Source organism: Rhinatrema bivittatum, chromosome 5, assembly GCF_901001135.1.
Source record: "Rhinatrema bivittatum chromosome 5, aRhiBiv1.1, whole genome shotgun sequence".
NCBI lineage: Eukaryota > Metazoa > Chordata > Amphibia > Gymnophiona > Rhinatrematidae > Rhinatrema > Rhinatrema bivittatum.
In genome coordinates this window covers 277,725,532-277,752,051 of record NC_042619.1, presented here as the reverse complement: position 1 = coordinate 277,752,051, position 26,520 = coordinate 277,725,532, and the positions used below count along the sequence as shown (strand labels likewise).

Below are 26,520 nucleotides of genomic sequence, written 5' to 3'. Positions count from 1 at the left end.
CCTTCGGCAATCTAGTGGTGCATTACAAATATTAACGTGATATACCCAAACTCGTGTTGGCTAAGTACATACCTTCAAAAATCTCTTAGAAGGAACAGCAGTATTTCTCCGATCAGGAATATCAAGATAACAAGTTACCACGATGAGCTAAGGTACTTTATATACTGAAAGTTACAGTGTTTCAAAAAGCCTGCGAAAAAAATGACGTTATTTCCTATTCTATTCATTTCAATCATTTTGCTGATATGTGGGTCTCGTTGAAAAATAAGATAACATTGTGAACAATAAACCCCTTAAAAAATAGTTTAAAAAAAGGTAGATATATAAAATATGTGGTTTTTAAAATATAATAAAAAGATGTAAAATTGTGATATCATTTCCTTTCTCATTATTGTCAACTATTCTGGCGCTATGTGAATCTCATTAAAAAATAATATGAGCTTTTAGTAATGTATGAACAGTAAGCAGTTTAGGGAATCAAAATTTCTAAGGCATTAGAAAGGTTCTAAGATGTGTATCTTAGTATATAGTGTATGTAAAAACGGCTGCAAATAAACATTGTCAGAGATGGGATAAATGATACCAACTATTAAAAGAACAGAAAAGGTAAAAAATATATGAAAAGGTCAGAAAAAGTAAACGGTATATAAAAATTGACAACTAAAGATAAGATAAAAACAAAGGTTAATTTGAAGTCTATGGCCCATGGAACATACAATCTCAGAACATATTTTTAACAAAAACAATTCTATCCTTTTCCAGAATCCTTTTTTAAGACTTATATTTAAAGAAAATTCTTTAAATAGACTCACAATAGGAAACTCATTCATTTTAATACATCGTATCCTTACATATATTTTAGTAGGGATGTGCAGAGGGACGCCATACGTTGCATTTGGGATTCGTATTTGTGAGGGGGCAGATACGTTGCATTCAGCAAGCGGGCCTCCCGATCCGTTTATACGTTAATTTCTATTCGTTTCCCCACTAAAATTAAATTAACTACACTCCCCATCCTCCTGACCCCCCCAAGACTTACCAAAACTCCCTGGTGGTCCAGCAGGGGGTCCGGGAGCCATCCCCTGCACTCACACCCTTGGCTTCCGGTTTCAAAATGGCGCCGATAGCCTTTGACCTACTATGTCACAGGGGCTACCGGTGCCATTGGTCAGCCCCTGTCACTTGGCCATTGGCGCCATCTTGTGCTCCTACCATGTGACAGGGGCTGACCAATGGCACCGGTAGCCCCTGTGACATAGTAAGGGCAAAGGCTATCAGTGCCATTTTGATTACTGGCAGCCGATGGCCCGAGTGCAGGAGATCGCTCCCGGACCCCTGCTGGACCACCAGGGACATTTGGAAAGTCTTGGGGGCCCTCCTGATCCACACAAGACTTGCCAAAAGTCCAGAGAGGGTCCAGGAGTGACCTCCTGCACTCCATAGCCTTTGCCGGTATTCCAAATGGCTATCGATAGCCTTTGCCAGTATTCAAAATGGCACCAATAGCCTTTGCCCTCACTATGTCACAGGGGCCGGACATAGGGCCTCATTTTCCAAAGCTATCGCTGGCTTGTGCTGTTAGAGCAAGCCTGCGATAGCTAGCAAAAGTAGAGCAGGCCTGCGCTACTGAAATCGGGGCGGAGTCGGCCCCGGTAGAGGAGGAGTCGGGGGCGTCATCGGGGCCGACTCCGCGAGGATGGCGCGCAGAGCGGAAAGGTAGGGTCCTTTATGCTCGCTATTTCGCGCCCAATAACTACACCTTCTATGGGCACGATGCCGGCAGCGATCACACCGCGGCGGTGCGATCGCTACTGGCTAGCGCAGGACCGCCCCCCCGCCCCAGAGTAGGCCCTGTCTGGGGAGCTGCTTGTGACTTTTGCTTGCGAGGCTGGCAAGGCTGAGATTTATTATAAGGCCCCGTCACTCGGGTCCTTGTTGGTGGGGGATAGTACTTCCTTGGCCGGAAGAATGACTTCTTAGAGTCCTTCCTGGAGGGCTGTCTAGACGGGAAGTCATAAGGTATCAATGAGAGCTGTTTGAGGGTCTCATAATGGTCCTTTAATTCAGCCACTATTTGCTGATCTGCTCACCGAATAGATTGTCACCAATACAGGGCAGGTCGGAGAGCCTGTCTTGAACTTCTGGGCGAAGGTCAGAAGACTTGAGCCAGGCCCAGCGCCGTGCTGAAATGGCAGTTGCAGACACTCTAGTGGAGGTATTGGGTCATATGCAGCTGATAAGAAGCAATTCTAGAGATGGGCATGGCCCCTTGGAACACTCGTCGACCAATATTGTCTAGGAACTTGTGTTCCTACCAGTGTTTGACCTCGATACTTTAGAAAATGAGGCCCTTTGTGAGGACAAACGCTATCGGCGCCATTCTGAATACTGGCAAAGGCTATCGATAGCCATTTTGAATACCTGCAAAGGCTATGGAGTGCAGGAGGTCGCTCCCGGACCCCCGCTGGACTTTTGGCAAGTCTTGTGGGGGTCAGGAGGGTCCCCCAAGACTTGCCAAAAGTCCCTGGTGGTCCAGCGGGGGTCCGGGAGCGATCTCCTGCACTCGGGCCGTCGGCTGCCAGTAATCAAAATGGCGCCAGTAGCCTTTGCCCTTACTATGTCACAGGGGCTACCGGTGCATTGGTCAGCCCCTGTCACATGGTAGGAGCACAAGGTGTTGGGCTGGCTTGGAGAGAGATATTATTTTCAATGTCATCCATTTTTCTGGAGTGACAAAAATTCCTGCTTTTTTAAATTCATAAGAACATAAGAAATTGCCATGCTGGGTCAGACCAAGGGTCCATCAAGCCCAGCATCCTGTTTCCAAGACTTGAGCCAGGCCCAGCGCCGTGCTGAAATGGCAGTTGCAGACACTCTAGTGGAGGTATTGGGTCATATACAGCTGATAAGAAGCAATTCTAGAGATGGGCATGGCCCCTTGGAACACTCGTCGACCAATATTGTCTAGAAACTTGTGTTCCTACCAGTGTTTGACCTCGATTGCTGTGCCTGTTCATCCAGACCTTGTGTTCCTACCAGTGTTTGACCTCGATAGCTGTGTCTGTTCATCCAGGCCTTGTGTTCGTACCAGTGTTTGACCTCGATTGCTGTGCCTGTCAGTCCAGGCCTTGTGTTCCTATCAGTGTTTGACCTCATTGCTGCGCCTGTTCATCCAGGCCTTGTGTTCCTAAAAGTCTTTGACCTTGATAGCTGTGCCTGTCAGTCCAGGCCTTGTGTTCCTACCAGTGTTTGACCTCAATTGCTGTTCCTGTTCATCGAGGCCTTGTGTCCTACAAGGGTTTCACTTAGATTGTATGCCCTCTGGGGATAGGGAAATACCTACAGTACCTGAGTGTAATCAACTATGAAGTGCTGGAAACGTTTTAAAATAAGAATATAAATAAATTAAGAAAAAGAAATTACTATCCCTGTCCATCCAGGCCTTGTGTTCCCTGGGTGGGATTGACCTCTGTCCTCCATTGCTGTGCCTGTTCATCCAGGCCTTGTGTTCCTACCAGTGTTTGACCTCCATTGCTGTGCCTGTTCATCCAGGCCTTGTGTTCCTACCAGTGTTTGACCTCCATTGCTGTGCCTGTTCATCCAGGCCTTGTGTTCCTAAAAGTCTTTGACCTCCATTGCTGTGCCTGTCAGTCCAGACCTTGTGTTCCTACCAGTGTTTGACCTCGATTGCTGCGCCTGTTCATCCAGGCATTGTGTTCCTAAAAGTCTTTGACCTCGATTGCTGTGCCTGTCAGTCCAGGCCTTGTGTTCCTACCAGTCTTTGACCTCGATTGCTACGCCTGTTCATCTAGGCATTGTGTTCCTAAAAGTGTTTGACCTCGATTGCTGTGCCTGTTCATCCAGGCCTTGTGTCCTACAAGGCTTTCACTTAGATTGTATTCCCTCTGGGGATAGGGAAATACCTACAGTACCTGAGTGTAATTAACTATGAAGTGCTGGAAACGTTTTAAAATAAGAATATAAATAAATTAAGAAAAAAAAATTACTATCCCTGTCCATCCAGGCCTTGTGTCCCTAGGTGGGATTGACCTCTGTCCTCCATTGCTGTGCCTGTTCATCCAGGCCTTGTGTCCTTAGGTGGGATTGACCTCTGTCTTCCATTGCTGTGCCTGTTCATCCAGGCCTTGTGTCCCTAGGTGGGATTGACCTCGGTCCTCCATTGCTGTGCCTGTCCATCCAGGCCTTGTGTCCCTAGGTGGGATTGATCTCTGTCCTCCATTGCTGTGCCTGTTCATCCAGGCCTTGTGTCCCTAGGTGGGATTGACCTCTGTCCTCTATTGCTGTGCCTGTTCATCCAGGACTTGTGTTCCTACAAGTGTTTGACCTCTACGGTACAAAGTCAACATAGGTTGATATTGCAGATTTGGACTTGAGTAGCAGTATTCTTATTTCTGAGAGCTCTTCAAGTTCCTTTGTCATCAGCTGAAGTGCGTAAGTACAGTCGGAATTCACTAGACGCCAACGGAATTCACTAGACGCCAACGATATTCACTAGACGCCAATGGAAACACCCCACTCTAGGGGTGAACCTGTTCCAGGGAGTCCTTCCCTTACAAAGGAAAGGGAACTCTCTCCTGGGCCAGCCTGTCTTTCCCCTATGAAAACCACAGGGACCAGACTACCTCCACTCTGCCAGCCTGTCTTGCCCCTATCAGCTTTCTGCCACTTGCTTTGCTGCCATACACCAGATGACTTACTTAACTCCTTGTGGTGTTCTTACCACTCTCATGGTTCCTCAGTGTGTTGGTGCTAGTCTATCTGCTTGCTATGTTCCCCCTTCATTGTGCTGTTGGATGTGAATGCCACTTGTCTTGCCGCTTTGCCTGTTGTGCTGCCTTCGATGGTTCATGCATCTGCTATCGGTGCTCTGTTTAGAAGCTGTGGTGTGTTTTTTACATTCTCACTGCTGCTTTGTGCCTCTGTTAAAGCACTCTTGCCACTTCTGGTACCCCTTTGCACCTTTCCAGTGCCTTAGGCTATTCATGCCACTTTGGTGCCACTTTGCCACAGTCTAAGTACCTTGGAGCTGTTTTGTTGTTGTGATGGTTGCTCCCCAGAAGTTTCATGAAAATTGATAAGAAAACCCCAATTCTGCAGCCAAAAATAGGCTGGAAATCCTTCCCCCATTGACTTTAATGGGAACCGGGAAACATATGGACAGAACGGCAACTTATGGAATTCTCCATATGTCCGTATGGAACGGAATTGACCGTCCACGAATACGAATCACGAATGCAACGAAAACCTTTTGGCTGCACATCCCTAGCTGACACACTGTGCACCAACGGTGCTGATGCATCATACTTATGTTTCTTCAGAACTGTGGATCTTTCTACAGAGAGACACCCCTTGATTTTTAGTGCATGGTGGTTAGTCCCACTTGACCCATAGACATCAGCCTTTTGCACCGACCAGAAAGTTTTGGAGGAGCTCCTATTCAACTCTCTAACTTGTGAGGAAGATGATGCTGCACTGCGTGAAGAGGATTTTCTGTGACTCCAAAGCAATTTACACAGTTCTTCTATTTTTGCAGCTCAAGAACATTATGACCAAAGGGACACCCAGACAAGCCGTAGCAATTTGCCTGATCATGATTCGGCCCCAAGCATTGGTAGCAGAGTTCATGCCCGCTCATGCGGGACATTATCTTACCACAGATACAACTTCTGAAATTACTGACTGTTGATTTCTTCTTGCCCTACAAAGTGAGGAGGCAACATGTTAATTTTAATTTTTGTTTAGAGCTGAAAAGTGCTCTTGGGGGTTGCGGCATAGGCAGTGAGGCAACAAAACTGAGAAAAAACTTCAGAATAAAAGTGATTTTAAGGAAAAAATATAAGGAGAGACTGAGTACACATCCGTGCTTTAGTTCAGATAAAAAAAATGCATGAGGTGGCTCACAAGGCTACACCTGCACAGGAATTCTCACATATGCTCAGTAGAGTTCAAATTTCTACTAGCTAGGAGAGATGATAATTTCATCCACATATAATGGCTAATTCATCCTGCTTATTGATGGAATAATTTACATCTGCTCCAAGCTGGTTGCAACTTCTGCATGTAAACTTGTATGCATGCATTGAAAAATAGAAAAGTATGTGCATAAGTCTTATGTCCACTCTCAACTCCTCAATCAGAATGTCTACTGCTACTTTGCATAAAAATACATGTATAAAAGGATTCCATACATATTGTTACACAAACTGGCTCCCAGGTTTATTTATTTATTTATTAGCTTGTATAGATCGACATTCATGGGTACATCATGCCGGTTTACAATATAACTGAAGGAGGAAAATACAAAAAACCAGGGTGGGGGGAGGGGAGCAGATAGGAAGAGAGAAGGGGCGACAGAAGAGAGGGAAAAACAGGAGGAGGAGAATAGGAACAGTACCTGATGGAAAACAACAGAAGAACATAATATGTAACATTGTAAATTATACACTCAAAAAGGGACTATGTATTAGGGATGTGAATCGTGTGATCGATCGTCTTAACGATCGATTTTGGCTGAGGTGGGGGGAAATCTGATCATCATGGTTTTTTTGGTTAAAAAATCGTTTTTTCGGGGGAGGGGGGAGGGCGGGAAAACCGGCACACCAAAACAACCCTAAAACCCACCCCGACCCTTTAAAACAAATCCCCCACCCTCCCGAACCCCCCCAAAATGTTAAATTACCTGGGGTCCAGTGGGGGGGGTCCCGGCGCAATCTCCTGCTCTCGGGCCACAGCTGCGTTAATAGAAATGGCGCCAGTGGCCCTTTGCCCTTACCATGTGACAACATCGCCCGTATGACATAGTGAAAGCAAAGGTAGCGCCGGCGCCATTTTGAATATTGGCAATACGGCCCGTGTGCAGGAGGTCACTCCCGGACCCCCACTGGACTTTTGGCAAGTCTTGTGGGGGTCAGGAAGCCCTCCCAAGCTGGCCAAAAGTCCCTGGGGGTCCAGCGGAGGTCCGGGAGCGATCTCCTGCACTCGTGACGTCGGGTGTCAGGAACCAAAATGGCGCCGGCGCTACCTTTGCCCTGTCATATGATAAGGGCAAAGGGCCACCGGCACCATTTCTATTAACGCAGCCGTGGCCAGAGAGCGGGAGATCGCGCCAGGACCCCCCCACTGGACCCCAGGTAATTTAAAACATTTTGGGGGGGTTCGGGAGGGTGGGGGATTTGTTTTAAAGGGTCGGGTGGGTTTTAGGGTTGTTTTGGTGTGCCGGTTTTCCCGCCCTCCCCCGATTTACAATTTTTTGACGATAAATCGGGGAAATTGCTATTGTATCACGGCTCTAACGATTTTTGACGATTTAAAATATATCTGACGATTGTTTTAAATCATCAAAAAACGATTCACATCCCTACTATGTATAACCTTATACACTGTGGATAGCAAATGTTGCTTATCTGTAACAGGTGTTCTCACAGGACAGCAAGATGTTACAACGACGTGCAACAGGCACAATAACTGGGGTAGAATTTGGTAGAGGGCAACCTGATCCCCACCGGGCAGGCGGAAGGGTGTGGATACGTCACGTTGGAAATAAGTTACGCAGGACAGACTGGCCGAAGATGGAATCTTGTCTTCCGGCTTTGTCCATACTGTGAAAGTATGGAGAGAACTCCAGGTAGCAGCCCTGCAAATGTCAGGAAGCGGCACCGATCGTAGGTGTGCAACTGAAGTCGCCATGGCCCTCACAGAGTGTGCTTTAACACGGTCTTGAAAAGGAATGCCTGCTTGCTGATAGCAAAAAGATATGCAGTCCGCCAACCAGGAGGAGAGAGTCTGCTTACCCACAGGTTGCCCTAATTTGTTGGGATGGAAAGAGACGAAATCTCTTCTTGTGGGCCACTGTATGGTCTAGGTAGAACGCTAGAGCCCGTTTACAGTCAAGGGCATGCAGAGCCTGTTCCCCTGGATTGGAATGGGGCCTGGGAAAGAAGCTAGGTAGTATGATGAATTGATTAATGTGAAACTCCGAAACTACCTTAGGCAAAAATTTAGGGTGAGTGTGGAGTACCGCCCGGTCCAGCAGGAGTTTAGTGTAAGGTGGATAGGTAACTAGGGCCTGTAACTCACTAACCCTGTGAGCTGAAGTGATAGCCAAAAGAAAAATCACTTTCCAAGTGAGAAATTTAGGGTCACAGGAGTGAAGAGGCTCGAATGGTGGTTTCATGAACAGACCGAGAGCCAGATTAAGGTCCCATGAAGGGGCTGGAGGATGTAAAGATGGCTTGATATGAAGCAAGCCCTTCAAAAAGCGTGTTACGAGGGGTTGTACTGATATAGGGACATCCCCGACACCTTTATGGAAGGCGGCTACCACACTGACATGCATTCTGATAGATGTCTTGAGACCTGACTTTAAGAAAACACTGGAGCACAAGTGCACTCTGCACAAGTAATTGTTAACACCAAAAGCGCACACAAAACTTTCCTTGGTCAAAGTTTTATCTCTCAGAATTTTTTATTTCAACACGGTGACTCTTTTCATTGAAACACAGTATTCAACAACAGTCCTCGACATGGACTCGTGTTTCGCCAGTCAGGCTGCTTCGGGGGGATATTTTAACAACAAAATCTGTAAACAGAAAATAATTCAAAGCTGACCAATACATAATCTCTAGGCCAAATGAGGACAGATTACAATACAATACCCTTCACCACATACCTGTATCATGAAAAGTCTTAGATGTATTCAGGAGCACGAAGTGCGGTCCCAGGTAGCAGAATTTAAACCCAAACAGGATGTTTTGGTGCGAAAATGCGCTGGTCGCAGACACAACCCATTAACCAATCACCCGTCACTGCCCATCACATCACACTTAGACTCAAATAAAATAATGCCATTCGAGCTCAGCATTAAGTCCTTTAGGAGCCACTGTATCCAAAATGTAAATCCATTTTTGCTCCCTTTTAATAAGAATTGTGGAAAAGTCACCTCTTCCATCCAGAGGCGAAATCACATCTGTAACAAAATTTGTAACTCAGCCACTGAGTGCAGTATCTGTATCCAATAAGCTACCAATGGAGCTTTATCTCTTCCCATCTTAATGTTGGATTTATGCTCTATAATGCGCGTTTTAATTTTTCGTGATGTTTTCCCAACATATAATTTTTTACATGGACACATTATGACATATACTACTCCTTGAGAATCACAATCTGAATTACCATACAGAACAAAGGTTTTCTCAGTGACCGGATGAACAAACTCGGACAGTACAAAAGTGTGTTTGCAAACTGAACAATGATCACATGGTTTATGTAAACCTCTCTTGCGTGTAGTGTCCTGCTGCAAAAAACATGAGTGTACTATCTTGTCTCGCACATTAGTGCCTGGGCGATATGTAAACCGAAGAGCACTCTGTAGTTGTGTCTCAAGTGCCAAAGCTCCTCAATGTGTCCAAATAATCTTAGACATGTCATTACTGATGGTGGAGAACGGTAAAATACAGTTAACCGGGGGAGATGTGTCCAGGATATGTGGTATAAAAAGTAAATCCCTGTTGACATATAAGGCACGTTTGTATGCCTTTTTCAAAACTTTACCAGGGTACCTTCTCTGTTGAAACCTCAGTATCATCTGCTTAGCTTGATTTAGATGCCTGTGCTCCACAATCCGCCTTTGTGGAGCACAGGTGTCTAAGTCTTAAAAATTGACCGGTAGGAATGTTGTTCTTAAGGTGATGTGGGTGGAAACTGTCATACGCTAATAGTGTGTTCCGATCAGTTTCCTTGCGGTAAATGGATGTGTGAAATTGATGATCCTGATATGTGATGAGAACATCTAAAAACGGAACTTGATGGGAATCGATCAAAAAATTAAACTGTAAATTGGGGTTCAACTGATTCAACCAGTCTATGAGCATGAAGAACTGAATATCCGTTCTTTGCCAAAACAAAAGAATATGATCGATATACCTAAACCAGTCAACAATAAATGGCTGCCATGCTGATGTGTAAATGTATTGCTCCTCAAAGTCTGCTACATATAAGCAAGCTAAACTGGGGGCCATAGTCGCCCCCATTGCTGTACCCTTAATTTGTTGGTAATAATTAGTTTTAAACATGAAATAATTACATGTAAGAGCTATCCTTGCTAGTTCAACCAAAACGTCCGTGGGTTCCCGTGTGTGTGCTGTCCGAGTACTAAGAACACCCTCAATCACTGTTAAAGCCTCGTCCTGAGGAATATTAGTATATAGTAGGGATGTGAATCGTTTTTGAACAATTAAAATTATCGTCAGATAATTTTAAAATCGTCCAAAATCGTTAGAGTGCACGATACAATATAAATGCCCCCGATTTATCGTCAGGGGCATTTGTATTGTATCGTTAAATAGGGCACGGGAATTATTTGGGGGAGGGCGGGAAAACCGGCACACCAAAACAACCCCTAAACCCACCCCGACCCTTTAAAACCAATTCCTTACCCTCCCCCACCCTCCCGAACCCCCCCAAAATGTTACCTGGTGGTCCAGTGGGGGGGTCCCGGCGCGATCTCCTGCTCTCGGGCCATCGGCGCCATTTTGGCTGCCACTAATTAAAATGGCGCCAATGGCCCGATAAAAAAAAAACCCCACTCGACCCTTTAAATCGACCCCCCTTAGCCTCCCCGACCCTCCCGACCCTTTTTTTTTAGGGAGGCCCGCGCCGCTAAAAAAAAAACCCACTCGACCCTTTAAATCGACCCCCCCCCAAAACCTTTTAAAATTACCTGGTGGTCCAGGGGGGCCTCGGGGAGAGATCCAGGGGGGCCTCGGGGAGAGGAGAGATCCAGGGGGGCCTCGGGCAGAGATTTCCCGTTCCCAGGCATCAGCTGTTCTAAAAAAAAACGGTGCCGATGCCCCTTTGCCCTTACCATGTGACAGGGTATCCGTGCCATTGGCCGGCCCCTGTTAGGGGCTGATGAGTAAAGATGGCCGGCGCCATCTTTAAAGATGGCGCCGGCCATCCAGTGCTCCTACCATGTGACAGGGGCCGGCCAATGGCACGGATACCCTGTCACATGGTAAGGGCAAAGGGGCATCGCGCCATTTTTTTTTTTAGAACAGCTGATGCCTGGGAACGGGAAATCTCTGCCCGAGGCCCCCCTGGATCTCTCCTCTCCCCGAGGCCCCCCTGGATCTCTCCCCGAGGCCCCCTGAGGCCCCCCTGGACCACCAGGTAATTTTAAAAGGTTTGGGGGGGGGGTCGATTTAAAGGGTCGGGTGGGGTTTGTTTTTTTTTAGCGGCGCGGGCCTCCCTAAAAAAAAAATTAGCGATGTGAATTGGAATCGGAAACTATTCCAATTCACATATCTTAACGATCAGATTTTTTCCCCCCCAGCCGAATCTGATCGTTAAGACGATCTGGCACACGATTCACATCTCTAGTATATAGGGATGTTATATCCAATGTAACCAAGAAACATGAGTTGGTCAGCAAACAAACATTAGATAATAGTGTAATCAGGTGGGAAGAGTCTCTTACATAAGATTTGATGAGTGGCACAAAAGGTTTCAAAAACACATCCACAAACTTGGACAGCGGCTCAAGCACTGAACCAATCCCAGAGACTATAGGGCGTCCTGGGGGATTCACCAACGTTTTATGGATCTTTTGGACTATGTAAAATACTGGAATGATGGGATATTCCACTATCAAAAATTATGATTCTTTTAATGTAATATATTTTAAATCCTGTCCCTTTTATCCTATTCTGTAATTCTTTTGTGGGATCATGTGGCAACCGTTTGTAAAACAAGCATCACTCAGTTGACGACCTACTTCTAATTCATATTCACTAGTGTTCAATACCACTATCCCTCTCCCCTTATCAGCGGGTTTTATTGTGATCTTGGGATCCTGTCTCAACGAAGTCAATGCATTACTCTCTTCTCTAATAAGGTTGTAGTATGTATATCTCCTATTACGTTGTAGAGCTGTTATTAGGGGTGTGCATTCGTTTTCGCCGTATTGACGATCCGTAACGTATCTTGTCATATCCGTTAAATACGTGGGGAGGTGAAATGCATCACGACTCCCCACGTATTAACTTATTATCCATTTAATTTGGTGCGCCCCGCGGCGCGCGCTTTTCTTCGCCCCCATTAGCTATTAGCTACCTATGATTTTCACAAAATGGCAGCGCCCATGCCCTACATTCCGGTATCCATGCCGACCTGTCTGACCCTTTCCTGTGAATCACAGTGACTCACAGGAAAGGGTCGGACAGGTCGGCATGGATACCGGAATGCAGCGTATCCGCGCTGAAATTTTGTGACATGCACTGAATGCAGCCAATCGCGCTGTCATTCAGTGCTCTCTGTCGATTTTACTGATGAGCCAGCACTATATAAACATCAGCACGAGGAGCCACGCACTTTATTTCCAGCGATGCTGTGGGAAGGTGGGCTGGGTGTAAGAGGAGGCTGCACTGAGACATAACCTAGTTAAGGAAAGAAAAAGCTAATTATTCTTTAGTTTGCTGCAGTGCCAGGGCCAGCTAGTACTGTTTCTTTCAAGCTGTTTATTTAGGTGAGCTCACTGAGAAGAGAAGCTGTGCCAGGGAGAGAAGCAGCTAGCATTCACCACCACCATTAGGGTGTTGTGGCTGTCTGGGAGAGACATATTATTAAAAAAAAAAAAAATTCCAGCTTTTTTAAACTGATTTTTTTTTTAATTCAAGTCACTAAGTCTCTCTGTCACTGGGCTTCAGTGGGTAGTGGTTAGTTTAACAGACTGAACTTAACTATTGGGTGGGTCTGTGCAGTCAATTGCCCCTGGAGTCTGCCTCTTTTGTGCTTACAAGCAAGCAGCTTCTGTGTGCATACCACACACATTAGTGCACAGCCAGACAGCGTGACAGTGGGCAGTGGATATTTTTAACAGACTGAACCGAACTATTGGTTGGATCTGTGCAGTCAAGTGCCCAGGGAGGCTGCCTCTTTTGTGCTTACAAGCAAGCAGCTTCTGTGTGCACGCCACACACATTAGTGCACAGCCAAGCATCGTGACAGTGGGCAGTGGATATTTTTAACAGACTGAACCGAACTATTGGTTGGATCTGTGCAGTCAAGTGCCCAGGGAGGCTGCCTCTTTTGTGCTTACAAACAAGCAGCTTCTGTGTGCATGCCACACGCACATTAGTGCACAGCCAGGCACCATGACAGTGGGCAGTGGTAGGCACTACTCAGTGACATTAAATCCATAATGTCAGGGAAAGATAGATGTAGTCGAGTGATTGGGACTGGCAGAGGAGGCAACTCAAAAGACACTAGTGCAACACCACCAGTACAGTTAAAAAGGCACCTGTTGCAATCGAAAGTCTTTGTAGGGGCTGGCAATTCCATCCCGAAAAAAATGAAATCTGACCATGATGCATCGCCATCACCACCACATGTTTCTGGCCCTGTAGCTTTGGAGGTGAGGGAAGGGGAGGAAGAGTCATGCCAGACAAAATGTAGACACCCAAAAGCAGCAGGGGGACAGAAGTCTCGACTAACACTTAACTGTTTGCTTCAGATTCAGATGAAGAATCTTCTTGTGTGGGATTCTCATTAGAAATGGAAGAAGTAATAGGTGAAAAATATTCGGTAGGATCAGTTAGTCCTGTCTTAGCTTCCACTTCAGTGTAGCAGGGGAGAGATGAAAGTGCTGAGGAGAAGGAGGAGGAGGAAGAACAGTCAGCACAGGCACAGAGGGTGACTGAGGCCCCCCCCCCCTGGCATTGCTTCTCAGGGTGCACCCACTACCTCAGCTCCAGTGCCAGCATCCACCCCCAAGGTGTTAGAGAGGGGAGGATCACGAAAGACACCTCCGACCTGGAGCCACTTTAGTGACGGAAGACCCACATTATGCATGAACCATCATATGAAGAGGCAACACATAAGAACATAAGAAAATGCCATACTGGGTCAGACCAAGGGTCCATCAAGCCCAGCATCCTGTTTCCAACAGTGGCCAATCCAGGCCATAAGAACCTGGCAAGTACCCAAAAACTAAGTCTATTCCATGTAACCATTGCTAATGGCAGTGGCTATTCTCTAAGTGAACTTAATAGCAGGTAATGGACTTCTCCTCCAAGAACTTATCCAATCCTTTTTTAAACACAGCTATACTAACTGCACGAACCACATTCTCTGGCAACTGCTTGGAAGGGGGATGGTGGCAGTACCAGTCGGGGGACCCTTTCCAAGCAGTGTGCAGTGGTAGGAAAGCAGCAGAGTCAGCCCACACCCTCATCCCCTTCTAGCAGTCAGGTGGCATGCCAGCAACCCCCTGACATGTGGCAGAAGCGACAATCCACCATGGAGGAAATGGGGTGGAGTGCGATAACGCTATCCCGGGGTAGGAGGCAGGCAGCCTCAAAGGTTGTAACCAGGACCATTGGGGAAATGATTGCCCTTGATGACCAGCCCTTGCAGTTAGTGGCGAATGTGGGTTTCAAGTGTTTTCTGAAGGTCGTACTTCCAAATTACAAGGTCCCCTCCAGGTCCCCTGCAGCCCTTCAAGGATGTCACGGAGGAGCTGAGTTCCAGAAGTGCCACCTTGGCTGACATCATCCCTATAGTTAATCTCCTGGATGAACGTTTGGAGGCCTTTAAACAGGAAGAGGGAATGTCAGTTGAGGTGCCGCATTGTCTGGACGTTTTGCAGCAGCAGGTGAAAGAGAGATTAAGGCCTTGAACAGAACAGAACACATTTATTTATTTATTTATTTATTTATTCAGCTTTATATACCAACTTTCAAATTAATATCAAGGCAGTAGCAAAATTCAAAATACACATATAATGAACTTATCTCTATAGAATTTACATTATTTTTTACTAAAATGTTAGGCTAAAATACATATTACTTCAACATTGGAGTTAAAAACACTTAAAAATATAATAATATTAATAAAAAACAATTCTTAAAAATAGCCCTTCCATATTAATCCCCCTTCCTTTTCCCTAGCTGTCTCTACCTTGCTCCTACCCTTCTTTATACCCTTATTCCCCATCTAAACCCTTTCTATATTATTTCTCCTTCTAATCCCTCATCCAATATATGGCACTGAAGTAGATGGTCAGTTGGCTTGATTAAAAGCCTGTTCAAATAACCAGGTCTTTATCTGCTTCTTAAAGCTGTTAATATTTTCCTCCAAGCGAATTTCGACCGGTAAGGAATTCCACAGCTTTGGTCCAGCCAAGGACAGTGACCTCTCTCTCACTGAACCCAAATGAGCTAATTTAGGTGATGGAATTGTTAATAGTGCTTGCCCAAACGATCTTAGGTTCCGGACTGGAACGTGAATGCGCACATACATGCTCACCACAGTCTGTGATCCCCGTGTGAAAGGGAAACTCGCCCTACAGTACGATTGTCTCATATTGGTGAAGGACCTGCTGTTAGCTAAAGTACGTGAACAGGAGCGCCATAAGCACAGACAGATTAGGCTTCAAGCAGAGGTGGAAACAGCGGACACTTCAGAGAGTTGTGCTGCTAGCCCAAGCAGAAGCAGCACTGTGTCAGCGACAGATAGTACCACCTCCTCCTCCATGTCAGAATGCCCAAGGCACGTTGCCCATAAAGATTCATCTTTTGTGCAATGGGTGAGAGAGATAGCAGCTGGCATGAGTGACTCTGAGCCCGCCCAAGCAAAGGAGATATCAGCACAGCTGTCAGTGACACGGTATCTCTCAGAGCAGATAGAGAACATGCAGACAGATCCACTGGCATATTGGGCACACAAGTCCACTGTCTGGCCACACCTAGCCAAAGTGGCTCAGCAATATCTGTCATGTCCACCAACCAGTGTGCCCAGTGAACATGTCTTTTCAATGACAGGGGATATCATGAGCCCTCACCGCTCAAGGCTGGCACCAGTTAATGGAAATGCTAGTGTTTTTGAAAGTAAACCTGCCTTTGCTTGGGTTTCCAAATTTTCCCTGTGAATGGCAAGAGGAATAAAAGCTATTCAAAGCCTTGCAGCAGATTCAACTGCCTCCTATGCTCCAGATAATATAAGCACTGCAGCACATGTACCTGACCTCAAATGTTGTGCCTGATCGTCAACTGTCCAGGCCTTATGTTCCTACAAGGGTTTGACATGGATTGTAAGCCCTCTGGGGATAGGGAAATACCAACAGTACCTGAGTGTACTCGACTATGAAATACTGGAAACGTTTAAAAATAGCAAGATAAATAAATAAAGAAGAAAAACCTGCTGTGCCTGTCCATCCAGGCCTTATGTTCCTACAAGTGTTTGACCTCAATTGCTCTGCCTGTCCGTCCAGACCTTATGTCCCTACAAGGGTTTAACCTCGATTGCTGTGCCTGTCTGTCCAGGCCTTATGTTCCTACAAGTGTTTGACCTCGAATGCTTTGCCTGTTCATCCAGGCCTTATGTTCCTACAAGTGTTTGACCTCGATTGCTCTGCCTGTTCATCCAGGCTTTATGTTCCTACAAGTGTTTGACCTCGACTGTTCTGCCTGTTCGTCCAGGCCTTATGTCCCTACAAGGGTTTAACCTCGATTGCTGTGCCTGTCTGTCCAGGCCTTATGTTCCTAGCTGGGATTGACCTCTGTCCTCGACTGCTCTGCCTGCCTGACCAGGCCTTATGTCCCTACAAGGGTTTAACCTTGATTGCTGTGCCTGTCTGTTCAGGCCTTATGTCCCTAGCTGGGCTTGACCTCTGTCCTCGACTGCTCTGCCTGCCCATCCAGGCCTTATGTTCCTATAAGTGTTTGACCTCGATTGCTCTGCCTGTCCATCCAGGCCTTATGTCCCTACAAGGGTTTAACCTTGATTGTTGTGCCTGTCTGTCCAGGCCTTATGTCCCTAGCTGGGATTGACCTCTGTCCTCGACTGCCCTGCCTGTCCATCCAGGTCTTATGTTCCTAAAAGGGTTTAACTTCGATTGCTGTGCCTGTCCGTCCAGGCCTTATGTCCCTAGCTTGGATTAACCTTTGTCCTCGACTGCTCTGCTGTCCATCCAGGCCTTATGTCCCTACAAGGGTTTAACCTCGATTGCTGTGCCTGTCTGTCCAGGCCTTATGTCCCTAGCTGGGATTGACCTCTGTCCTCGACTGCTCTGCCTGTCCGTCCAGGCCTTATGTTCCTACAAGATTTTGACCTCAATTGCTCTGCCTGTCCATCCAGGCCTTATGTCCCTACAAGGGTTTAACCTCGATTGCTGTGCCTGTCTGTCCAGGCCTTATGTCCCTAGCTGGGATTGACCTCTATCCTCGACTGCTCTGCCTGTCCGTCCAGGCCTTATGTTCCTACAAGTGTTTGACCTCGAATGCTTTGCCTGTTCGTCCAGGCCTTATGTTCCTACAAGTGTTTGACCTTGACTGCTCTGCCTGTTCATCCAGGCCTTATGTTCCTACAAGTGTTTGACCTCAATTGTTCTGCCTATCCATCCAGGCCTTATGTCCCTACAAGGGTTTATCCTCGATTGCTGTGCCTGTCTGTCCAAGCCTTATGTCCCTAGCTGGGATTGACCTTTGTCCTTGACTGCTCTGCCTGTCCGTCCAGGCCTTATGTTCCTACAATTGTTTGACCTTGAATGCTTTGCCTGTCCGTCCAGGCTTTATATCCCTACAAGGGTTTAACCTCAATTGCTGTGCCTGTCTGTCCAGGCCTTATGTCCCTAGCTGGGATTGACCTCTGTCCTGAACTGCTCTGCCTGTCTGTCCAGGCCTTATGTCCCTAGGTGGGATTGACATCTGTCCTCGACTGCTGTTGACCCATGTTGAACTGCTGTTCACATGGCACCCTGCTCCATGTTGCCACGCTTTGAAGGCTCGTGCTGCACTCTAGGGACCAACCCATTCCAAGGAAGCCCTTTCCTGCTCTTAGGAAAGGGAAGTCTCCCCGGTGTTGCAGCCTATCTCTTAGGATCTGTTGAACGATGATGAACCCCTGTTCACATGCACCCTCATCCGCCTCAGCCTTGAAAACTCTCGTTTGTATATTCAGGTTTCATATCACAAAAATGTCAGGAAGAGTACAGATCATAGCACATATCAAATCTTGATTCTTCTAAAGTATAATTCATCTGTATGTACTGTCTTCTATCTGTGTTGCAAGGTGCCAAGCTCACTTTATTAGTACTTCTTCTTAGCTTCGGAATAGTAAAGTTCTTCAAAGCCTCTGTTTTTACTAACACAACAACTGGCATTTGGGAATTTACTTCACTTGGTGAAGTCCATTTTATTAGTGTTTTACCTCCGGTCGTTTCTTCCATTTTGAAACCAGCCTCTTTGTATGCCAAGCAGTACTCTGACTGCTCTCTGGCCTACCTGTCTTTTGTCAAGGATATTCTCACACTAAAGTCCCTTGGGGTCCTGTGTGTAGCCTGCCTGTATCAACCCTCTGACCCATGTTGAACCGCTGTTTAGGAGCGAACCGATTCTAGGGAGCCCTTTCCTGCGCAAAGGAAAGGGAACTCTCTCCGGGTGTAGCCTAGCCTGCCTGTTTCTAACCTCTGACCCATGTTGAACCGCTGTTCCATTTTTAAATCAGCCTCTTTCTATGACAAGCAGTACTCTGACTGCTTTCCGGCCTACCTGTCTTTTGTCAAGGATATTCTCACACTACAGTCCCTGGGGATCCCGGGTGCAGCCAGCCTGATTTTAAAAGACTAGCGAGAGCCCACTGGACCCCAATGGAAACCCCCAACTTTAGGGGCGAACCCATTCTAGGGAGCCCTTTCCTGCGCAAAGGAAAGGGCACTCTCCCTGGGTGTAGCCTGCCTGTTTCTACCCTCTGACCCATGTTGAACCGCTGTTCCATTTTGAAATCAGCCTCTTTTTATGCCAAGCAGTACTCTGACTGCTTTCCGGCCTCCCTGTCTTTTGTCAAGGATATTCTCACACTAAAGTCCCTCGGGGTCCGGTGTGTAGCCTGCCTTTATCTATCCTCTGACCCATGTTGAACCACTGTTTAGGGGCGAGCCCTTTCCTGCGCAAAGGAAAGGGAACTCTCCCCGGGTATAGCCTGCCTGTTTCTACCCTCTGACCCATGTTGAACCGCTGTTTAGGGGTGAACCCATTCTAGGGAGCCCTTTCCTGTGCAAAGGAAAGGGAACTCTCCCCTGGCTCTTGTTTCAATATTTGTTACTACCACCAAAATCGGCACCCGCAGATGCTCAAATCCACCCAGGCATAGTTCATCATGTTTCAGGTCCTAGCACTCGTGTTAGACTCCCTGGTCACTCTTTCAAGATGGGGCGGGCGCATAGTATGCCCAGTTGACAGTCCCACCACATGCTGAGCCTCGTCTTGTCTTGCCTCCTTGTCTTTCCCTTATCAAACCACAGGGACCTGACTACCTCGGCTCTGCCAGCCTGTCTTGCCCCTATCAACTTTCTGCCACTCTGCCTTGCTGCCAATTACCAGATGACTCACTTAACTCCTTGTGGTGTTATTGCCACTATCATGGTTCCTCAGTGTGTTGGTGCTAGTCTTTCTGCTTGCTATGTTCCCCCTTCATTGTGCTGTAGGATGTCAATGCCACTTGTCTTGCTGCTTTGCCTGTCGTGCTGCCTTCGAGGGTTCATGCATCTGTTATCAGTGCTCTCTATTGAAGCTGTGGTGTGTTTTTGACACTCTCGCTGCACTTTTGCCATTTCTGGTATCCCTTTGCACCTTTACAGTGCCTTAGGCTATTCATGCCACTTTGGTGCCACTTTGCCACAGTCTAAGTACCTTGGAGCTCTTTTGTTGTTGTGATGATTGCTCCCCAGAAGTTTCATCACAATTGATAATAAAACCCCAATTCTGCAGACAAAAATAAGCTGGAAATCCTTCCCCCATTGACTTTAATGGGAACTGGAAAACAAATTCACATATCAACGTATCGGGGCGCCATACATCCGAATGCAACGGAAATGATCCCCGACGAATAGGTATCACAAATGCAACGAAAATTTTTTGGCTGCACATCCCTAGCTGTTATATCTGAATGTACTAATCTTTCAAACATGACTAAAGCAGGATCAAATGGACCCGGGGGAGATCCATTTGGATTTGGGGTGCACCAGAGACATATCCTGAGTGAGAGGGGAATCCAAAAAGAATGCCTTTTTTTGTAGCAGGACACCAACGGAGCTTTATCTCTTCCCATCTTAATGTTGGATTTATGCTCTATAATGCGGGTTTAAATTTTCGTGATGTTTTCCCAACATATAATTTTTTACATGGACACATTATGACATATACTACTACTTGAGAATCACAATCTGAATTACCATACAGAACAAAGGATTTCCCAGTGACCGGATGTACAAACTCGGACAGTACAAAAGTGTTTTTGCAAACTGAACAATGATCACATGGTTTATGTAAACCTCTCTTGCGTGTAGTGTCCTGCTGCAAAAAACATGAGTGTACTATCTTGTCTCGCACATTAGTGCCTGGACGATATGTAAACCTCTCTTGTGTGTAGTGTCCTGCTACAAAAAAAGGCATTCTTTTTGGATTCCCCTCCCACTCAGGATATGTCTCTGGTGCACCCCAAATCCAAATGGATCTCCCCCGGGTACTGTCCGAGTTTGTACATCCGGTCACTGGGAAATCCTTTGTTCTGTATGATAATTCAGATTGTGATTCTCAAGTAGTAGTATATGTCATAATGTGTCCATGTAAAGAATTATATGTTGGGAAAACATCACGAAAATTTAAACCCGCATTATAGAGCATAAATCCAACATTAAGATGGGAAGAGATAAAGCTCCGTTGGTAGCTCATTGGATACAGACACTGCACTCAGTGGCTGAGTTACAATTTTTTGTTATAGATGTGATTTTGCCTCTGGCTGGAGGAGGTGACTTTTCCACATTTCTTATTAAAAGGGAGCAAAAATGGATTTACATTTTGGATACAGTGGCTCCTAAAGGGCTTAATGCTGAGCTCGAATGGCATTATTTTATTTGAGTCTAAGTGTGACATCATGGGCAGTGATGGGTGATTGGTTAATGGGTTGTGTCTGTGACCGGCATGTTTTCGCGCCAAAACATCCTGTTTGGGATTAAATTCTGCTACCTGGGACCATACTTCGTGCTCCTGAATACATCTAAGACTTTTCATGGCACAGGTTTGTGGCGAAGGGTATTGTATTGTAATCTGTCCTCGTTTGGCCTACAAGTTATGTATTGGTCAGCTTTGAATTCTTTTCTCTTTACAGATTTTGTTGTTAAAATATCCCCCCGACGCAGCCGGACTGGCGAAACACAGGTCCGTGTTGGGGACTGCTGTTGAATACTGTGTTTCAATGAAAGGAGTCACCGTGTTGAAATAAAAAATTCTGAGAGATAAAACTTTGACCAAGGAAAGTTTTGTGTGTGCTTTTGGTGTTAACAATTGAGACCTGACTGACAGATGCCAGAGATAGTCCAAAAACCTTGGGATTAGACAGGAAAAGGGATCAAGGGACTGAGAGGTGCACCATGATGTGTACCTTTTCCATTTATAGGAGTAAGATTTTCTTGTGGGAGGCTTCCGTGAAGCAATCAAGACACGGGAAACCGAATCTGAAAGGTTAAGTGGTTGAAGGATTAACCTTTCAACATCCATGCCGTCAGAGACAAGGCCTGAAGATTGGGATGGCGTAGGCACTGGCGTTTTGAGTGATAAGAAGCGGGTCTGTTCCCAAGGGAATGTGCCTGCAGATGGAGAGATCCTGGAGTGTGGGAAACCAGTGAGGTGCTATCAGGATCATGGTTCCCTTGTCCTGACGTAGCTTCACGAGAGTCTTCAAGAGAAGATGAAGTGGAGGGAATGCATAGAGCAGATCGGTTGCCCACGAGAGGGAGAATGCATCTCTGGGCTGAGAGTGCGCGCTCCGAATGAGGGAGCAGAAGTTGTCCACTTTGTGGTTCTGAGGGGATGCAAAGAGGTCTGTCTGAGGATATCCCCATTGTCGGAAGATTGAGGTCGCTACCAAGGGGTTGAGAGACCACTCGTGCGGTTGGAAGACGTGACTTAGCTTGTCTGCCAGAACATTTTCCACTCCCGGCAAGTAGGTGGCCTTGAGGTCATCGAGTGGGAGAGAGCTTCTGCCCAAATATGCGCAGCTTCCTGACTCAGAAGAAAGGAGCCTGTGCCTCCCTGCTTGTTAATGTACCACATGGCCACCTGGTTGTCTGTCTGAATCAGGATGACCTGATTTGATAGGTGATCCTGAAAAGCCCTGAGAGCATATCGCATTGCTCGAAGTTCCAGGAAATTTATTTGATGTTTGGCTTCCTCTGGAGACCAAGACCCTTGTGTCTGTAAATCGTCCACGTTGGCTCCCCACCCGAGGTTGGAAGCGTCGGTGGTGAGAATGACTTGAGCATCTGGCAATTGGAAGTGCAGTCCCTGGAGGAGATTGAACTGATCTTTCCACTAGGCGAGAGACAGACGGAGTGAGTTGGTGATGTGGACAATGGTCGACAGAGGCTGAACAGCTTGAATCCATTTTGACCTCAGAGTCCAATGCATGAGTCTCATGGCCAGGCGGGCCATTGGTGTAACACGGACTGAGGACGCCATATGTCCCAGAAGGATGAGGAATTGGCGAGCTGTTGCTGTATACTGAGACTGCAACTGATGAGCAAGAGATACGAGTGTTAGCGCTCGTTGTTGCGGTAGAAAGGCTTTTGCCTGCAAGGTGTCCAAGTCTGCCCCAATGAACGACAAGGTTTGAGTGGGACTAAATAGGATTTTCCATAATTGACGAGAAATCCCAGTGAAATTAGAGTGTGTAGAGTCAAATCGAGGGACGACCGAGCAGCTTTCTGTGTTGGGACCCTGATTAACCAGTCATCCAGATAGGGGTAGACATGAACACCTTCTTTCCTGAGGAAAGCTGCGACAACTACGAGGCATTTTGTAAAGACTCGTGGTGCAGACGCCAGGCCGAACGAAAGCACTCGGTATTGATAGTGCTTGGGGCCTACTAAAAACCTGAGGTACTTGCAATGAGTTGGAGTTATCGCAATGTGGGTGTATGCGTCCTGGAGGTCCAGACAGCAGAGCCAGTCTCCTCTTTGCAGAAGAGGTAGAAGCGATCCCAAGGTTATCATCTTGAACTTTTCCCGCTGGAGGTCCAGCGGGAAAAGTGAGAGCACGTAGGTCCAGAATTGGAAGAACACCTCCCGATATTTTGGGGATCAGAAAGTACTGGGAATAGAACCCTAGGCCTTGCTGCGAGTGCGGGACGGGTTCTATTGCTCTTGACTGGAAAAGGAGGAATACCTCCTGATCCAGAAGAATGGAGTGGTCGGACATCCCCCACGTCTGCAGAGGTGGGGAGTCCAGTGGCAGGGTGAGAAAGTTTAGATGGTAACCCTGAGCAATGATTGCCAATACCCATTGGTCGGTTGTGATTGACTGCCACATGTTGTGAAAGTGGCACAATCGACCTCCCCCTGGTATGCTTAACAGAGGAATCTGGCTGCTGCTCTCCAAGCAGAAGTCAAAAACCTGAAGCAGGTCCTGGGTGGGGAGCTGCTTGCGGTTTTTGTTTTCAGGCTTGGCGAGGCTGAGGCTTTTGATAAGGTCTGGTAGTACAGGACCTTGATGGTGGTGGATAAGCCTTCCTTGGATGGTAGAACTACTTCTTAGAGTCCTTCTTGAAGGGTTGTCTGGAGGAGAAGTCAGAAGGCATCGAAGAGAGCTGTTTAAGGATCTCATGATGGTCTTTTAATTCAGCCACCATTCATTGGATCTGTTCACCAAACAGATTATCTCCTCACATTGAAGGTTAGACAACCGGTCTTGCACTTCTGGGCGAAGGTCAGAAGATTTGAGCCAGGCCCACCGTCTTGCCGAAATAGCAGCTGCAGACACTCTGGTAGATGTGTTGAATATATCATAAGATTTGCGAATCTCATGTTTTCCCGCCTCAAATCCTTTGTTTACAAGGGTTTGTAGTTGGTCTTGGAATTGTTCAGGCAGGGACTCTATCGGTCCCTGTGACTTAGTGAGGGCAAAGGCGATCGGCGCCATTTTGAGTACTGGCATCGGACGGATGGCCGGCGTGCAGGAGGTCGCTCCCGGACCCCCGCTGGACTTTTGGCAAGTCTTGTGGGGGTCAGGAGGCCCCCCCCCAAGCTGGCCAAAAGTCCCTGGGGGTCCCGGAGCGACCTCCTGCACTCCGGCCGTCCGATGCCAGTACTCAAAATGGCACCGATAGCCTTTGCCCATACTATGTCACAGGGGCTACCGGTGCCATTGGTCAGCCCCTGTCACATGGTAGGAGCACAAGATGGCGCCGATGGCCATGTGACAGGGGCTGACCAATGGCACCGGTAGGCCCTGTGACAAAGGCTATCGGCGCCATGATGAAACCGGCACCGAGGGTGTGAGTGCAGGGGATGGCTTCTGAACCCCCCGCTGGACCACCAGGGAATTTTGGTAAGTCTTGGGGGGGTTCAGGAGGGTGGGGATTTGTTTAAATTTTTATTTAGGTGGCCGTATAATTCGGGGAAGATTCGTGTATTCGTGGGGAATCGCGATACGTTTCGCTTCCCCACGAATACTACGAATAGTGTAATATACGTTGCGGATCGCCAATACGGTGAAAACGAATGCACACCCCTAGGGTATATAATTTTGTTATTTATTTATTTATTTAGCATTTTTTTATATACCGAGGTAGAGCAGAGTAGCCTTCACTCCGGTTTACAATTATAACAACCTGATACATAAAACTATTGTATACAATATATATATATATATATATATATATATATATATATATATATATACACAATATATATAATTATATATTGTATATAAGGAGTATGAAAGGGGGTATATAAGGAGGTGCAGAGATATGGGAGACAAATCAGAGTACAATTAAAGCAATAAAGGAAAAGGCTATGACTATGGTAATGACAAGGGCTCTTTCTCTGAAGGAGTAGGGGGAGCAGGGGGACTACATAGGATCCGAGTCAGGGTAGGCCATTTTAAAGAGCCATGTTTTAACCCCTGTTTTGAATTTCCGAATGCATGGTTCTAGTCAGAACTCAAGTGGCATAGTGTTCCAGAGGGAGGGGCCTGCAATTGATAGGGCTCTTTCTCTGGTGGAAGTGTGGTGAGCACATTTAAGGGAAGGGGTATATAGGGTTACTTTAAAACTGCCACTTATATGCATAAAAACAGATTTTATTGTGCAAGTCTCTTTGAAAAGTAAGCCCTATGAATACTCCATTCTGATTCCTCAATTTCCCCTCCTGTGTCCCATATCATTGGAAACATTTTTTAAAGACTTGGGCTTCCTTTTAGGACCCTCTAACTATCATATGAGAAAATATAGTGGTATAAAGGCAAAACTACTGACTGGCTGTCTGTTGACAGGGACTCTGTGCAGATTAGCTGCAGAGCTATAGATGCTTGCAGATGTCCAGGAACAAATAGGTTGTATAAATATACTAGGTGCTATACTTTGGTAATCAGTTTTCAAGACCTAATAAGAACAGCAGCAACATGAATTGCAGTTTGCAGCAAATACAATATATGCTATCTAGAATCAATGTATTTCTAAGTAATGAAATGTTCCAACCAATCAGTTTAACTAGAAAGGAAATGACTATACCATTTAAGTTACAGTCTACAGTTTTAGAGCTCCAATGAAAACAGTTGAAGAAGGAAACCATTCTTATAGCCTTCCACTACAATCTTAGAAAATACTAGTTTCAACATCTAGTTAAGTCTCAGCTTCAATCACCTTTTTTTTTATTGGCAGTTGCCAAAGAAAATAGAAAAAAAACCGATGTAAACAAAGAATGCGGAATGTTGCTAAACAGTTTTTCTCTGTAAAATAAGCTAAAGAAAAAACTTCATTAGCAATAACTTTAAATTAAATAGTCAAAAAAGTAACTTACAGCATCAGCAAGGTTGATAACTTGAAGAACTTCTCTTTGTATCACAGAAATATTTTTGTTTGTATGTATATACTATAGATAAAAACAAAATTAAATCTTAGTCTCATATAGCCAAACCATGAATTTTCCAAAAGCATAGTAATTTAAACCATTTTCTTAGACAGTGCTAAACTATTTTAGATGTTTTACTGTATTTGTTAAATCATATTTATTTATTTTTATTTAAAACATTTATTATCTGCCTTTCCAGGATTTAGGGCAGGGTATAGAGGTACATTCATAATAAATCTAAAACAAGACTTGCATCAGTGAAACATATAGGAACATACAATCTTATGCCACAGAAGGCTGAATCAAAAATTGCAAGACTCAAAGTCAGTAACACAAGGTCAACTGGGTAAGCTATATGACTTTTGAAAGAGGTAGGTTTTGAGAGCTTTCTTAAAGAATTTATAATCGGTGATAGACCTTACTTCCAGAGGGAGGGAGTTCCATAGCATGGAACCAGCAGTCGAGAAAGTACATTCCCTGGTTTTATCGAGGTGACAAGCCGTAGGGAGAGAACATCCAATAGACTTTTGTTTGAGGAACTAAGAGGGTCATTTTCGTAGTGTATCGCATGCGAAAAGGGATGGATTCGGCCCCAGAAGAAG

General features: G+C 46.0%; 1 protein-coding gene across 1 annotated transcript in view; it reads right to left on the bottom strand.

The window, feature by feature from the left end:
* Positions 1–25,925, bottom strand: part of LOC115092766 (disintegrin and metalloproteinase domain-containing protein 9-like) — a 653,043-nt gene extending 627,118 nt beyond the window's left edge. Inside the window, exon 1 of the mRNA XM_029604070.1 lies at positions 25,868–25,925. The gene's annotated coding sequence lies outside the window, so the exon portion shown is untranslated. The remainder of the gene's footprint in view (positions 1–25,867) is intronic.
* Between the last annotated feature and the right edge of the window lie 595 nt (positions 25,926–26,520).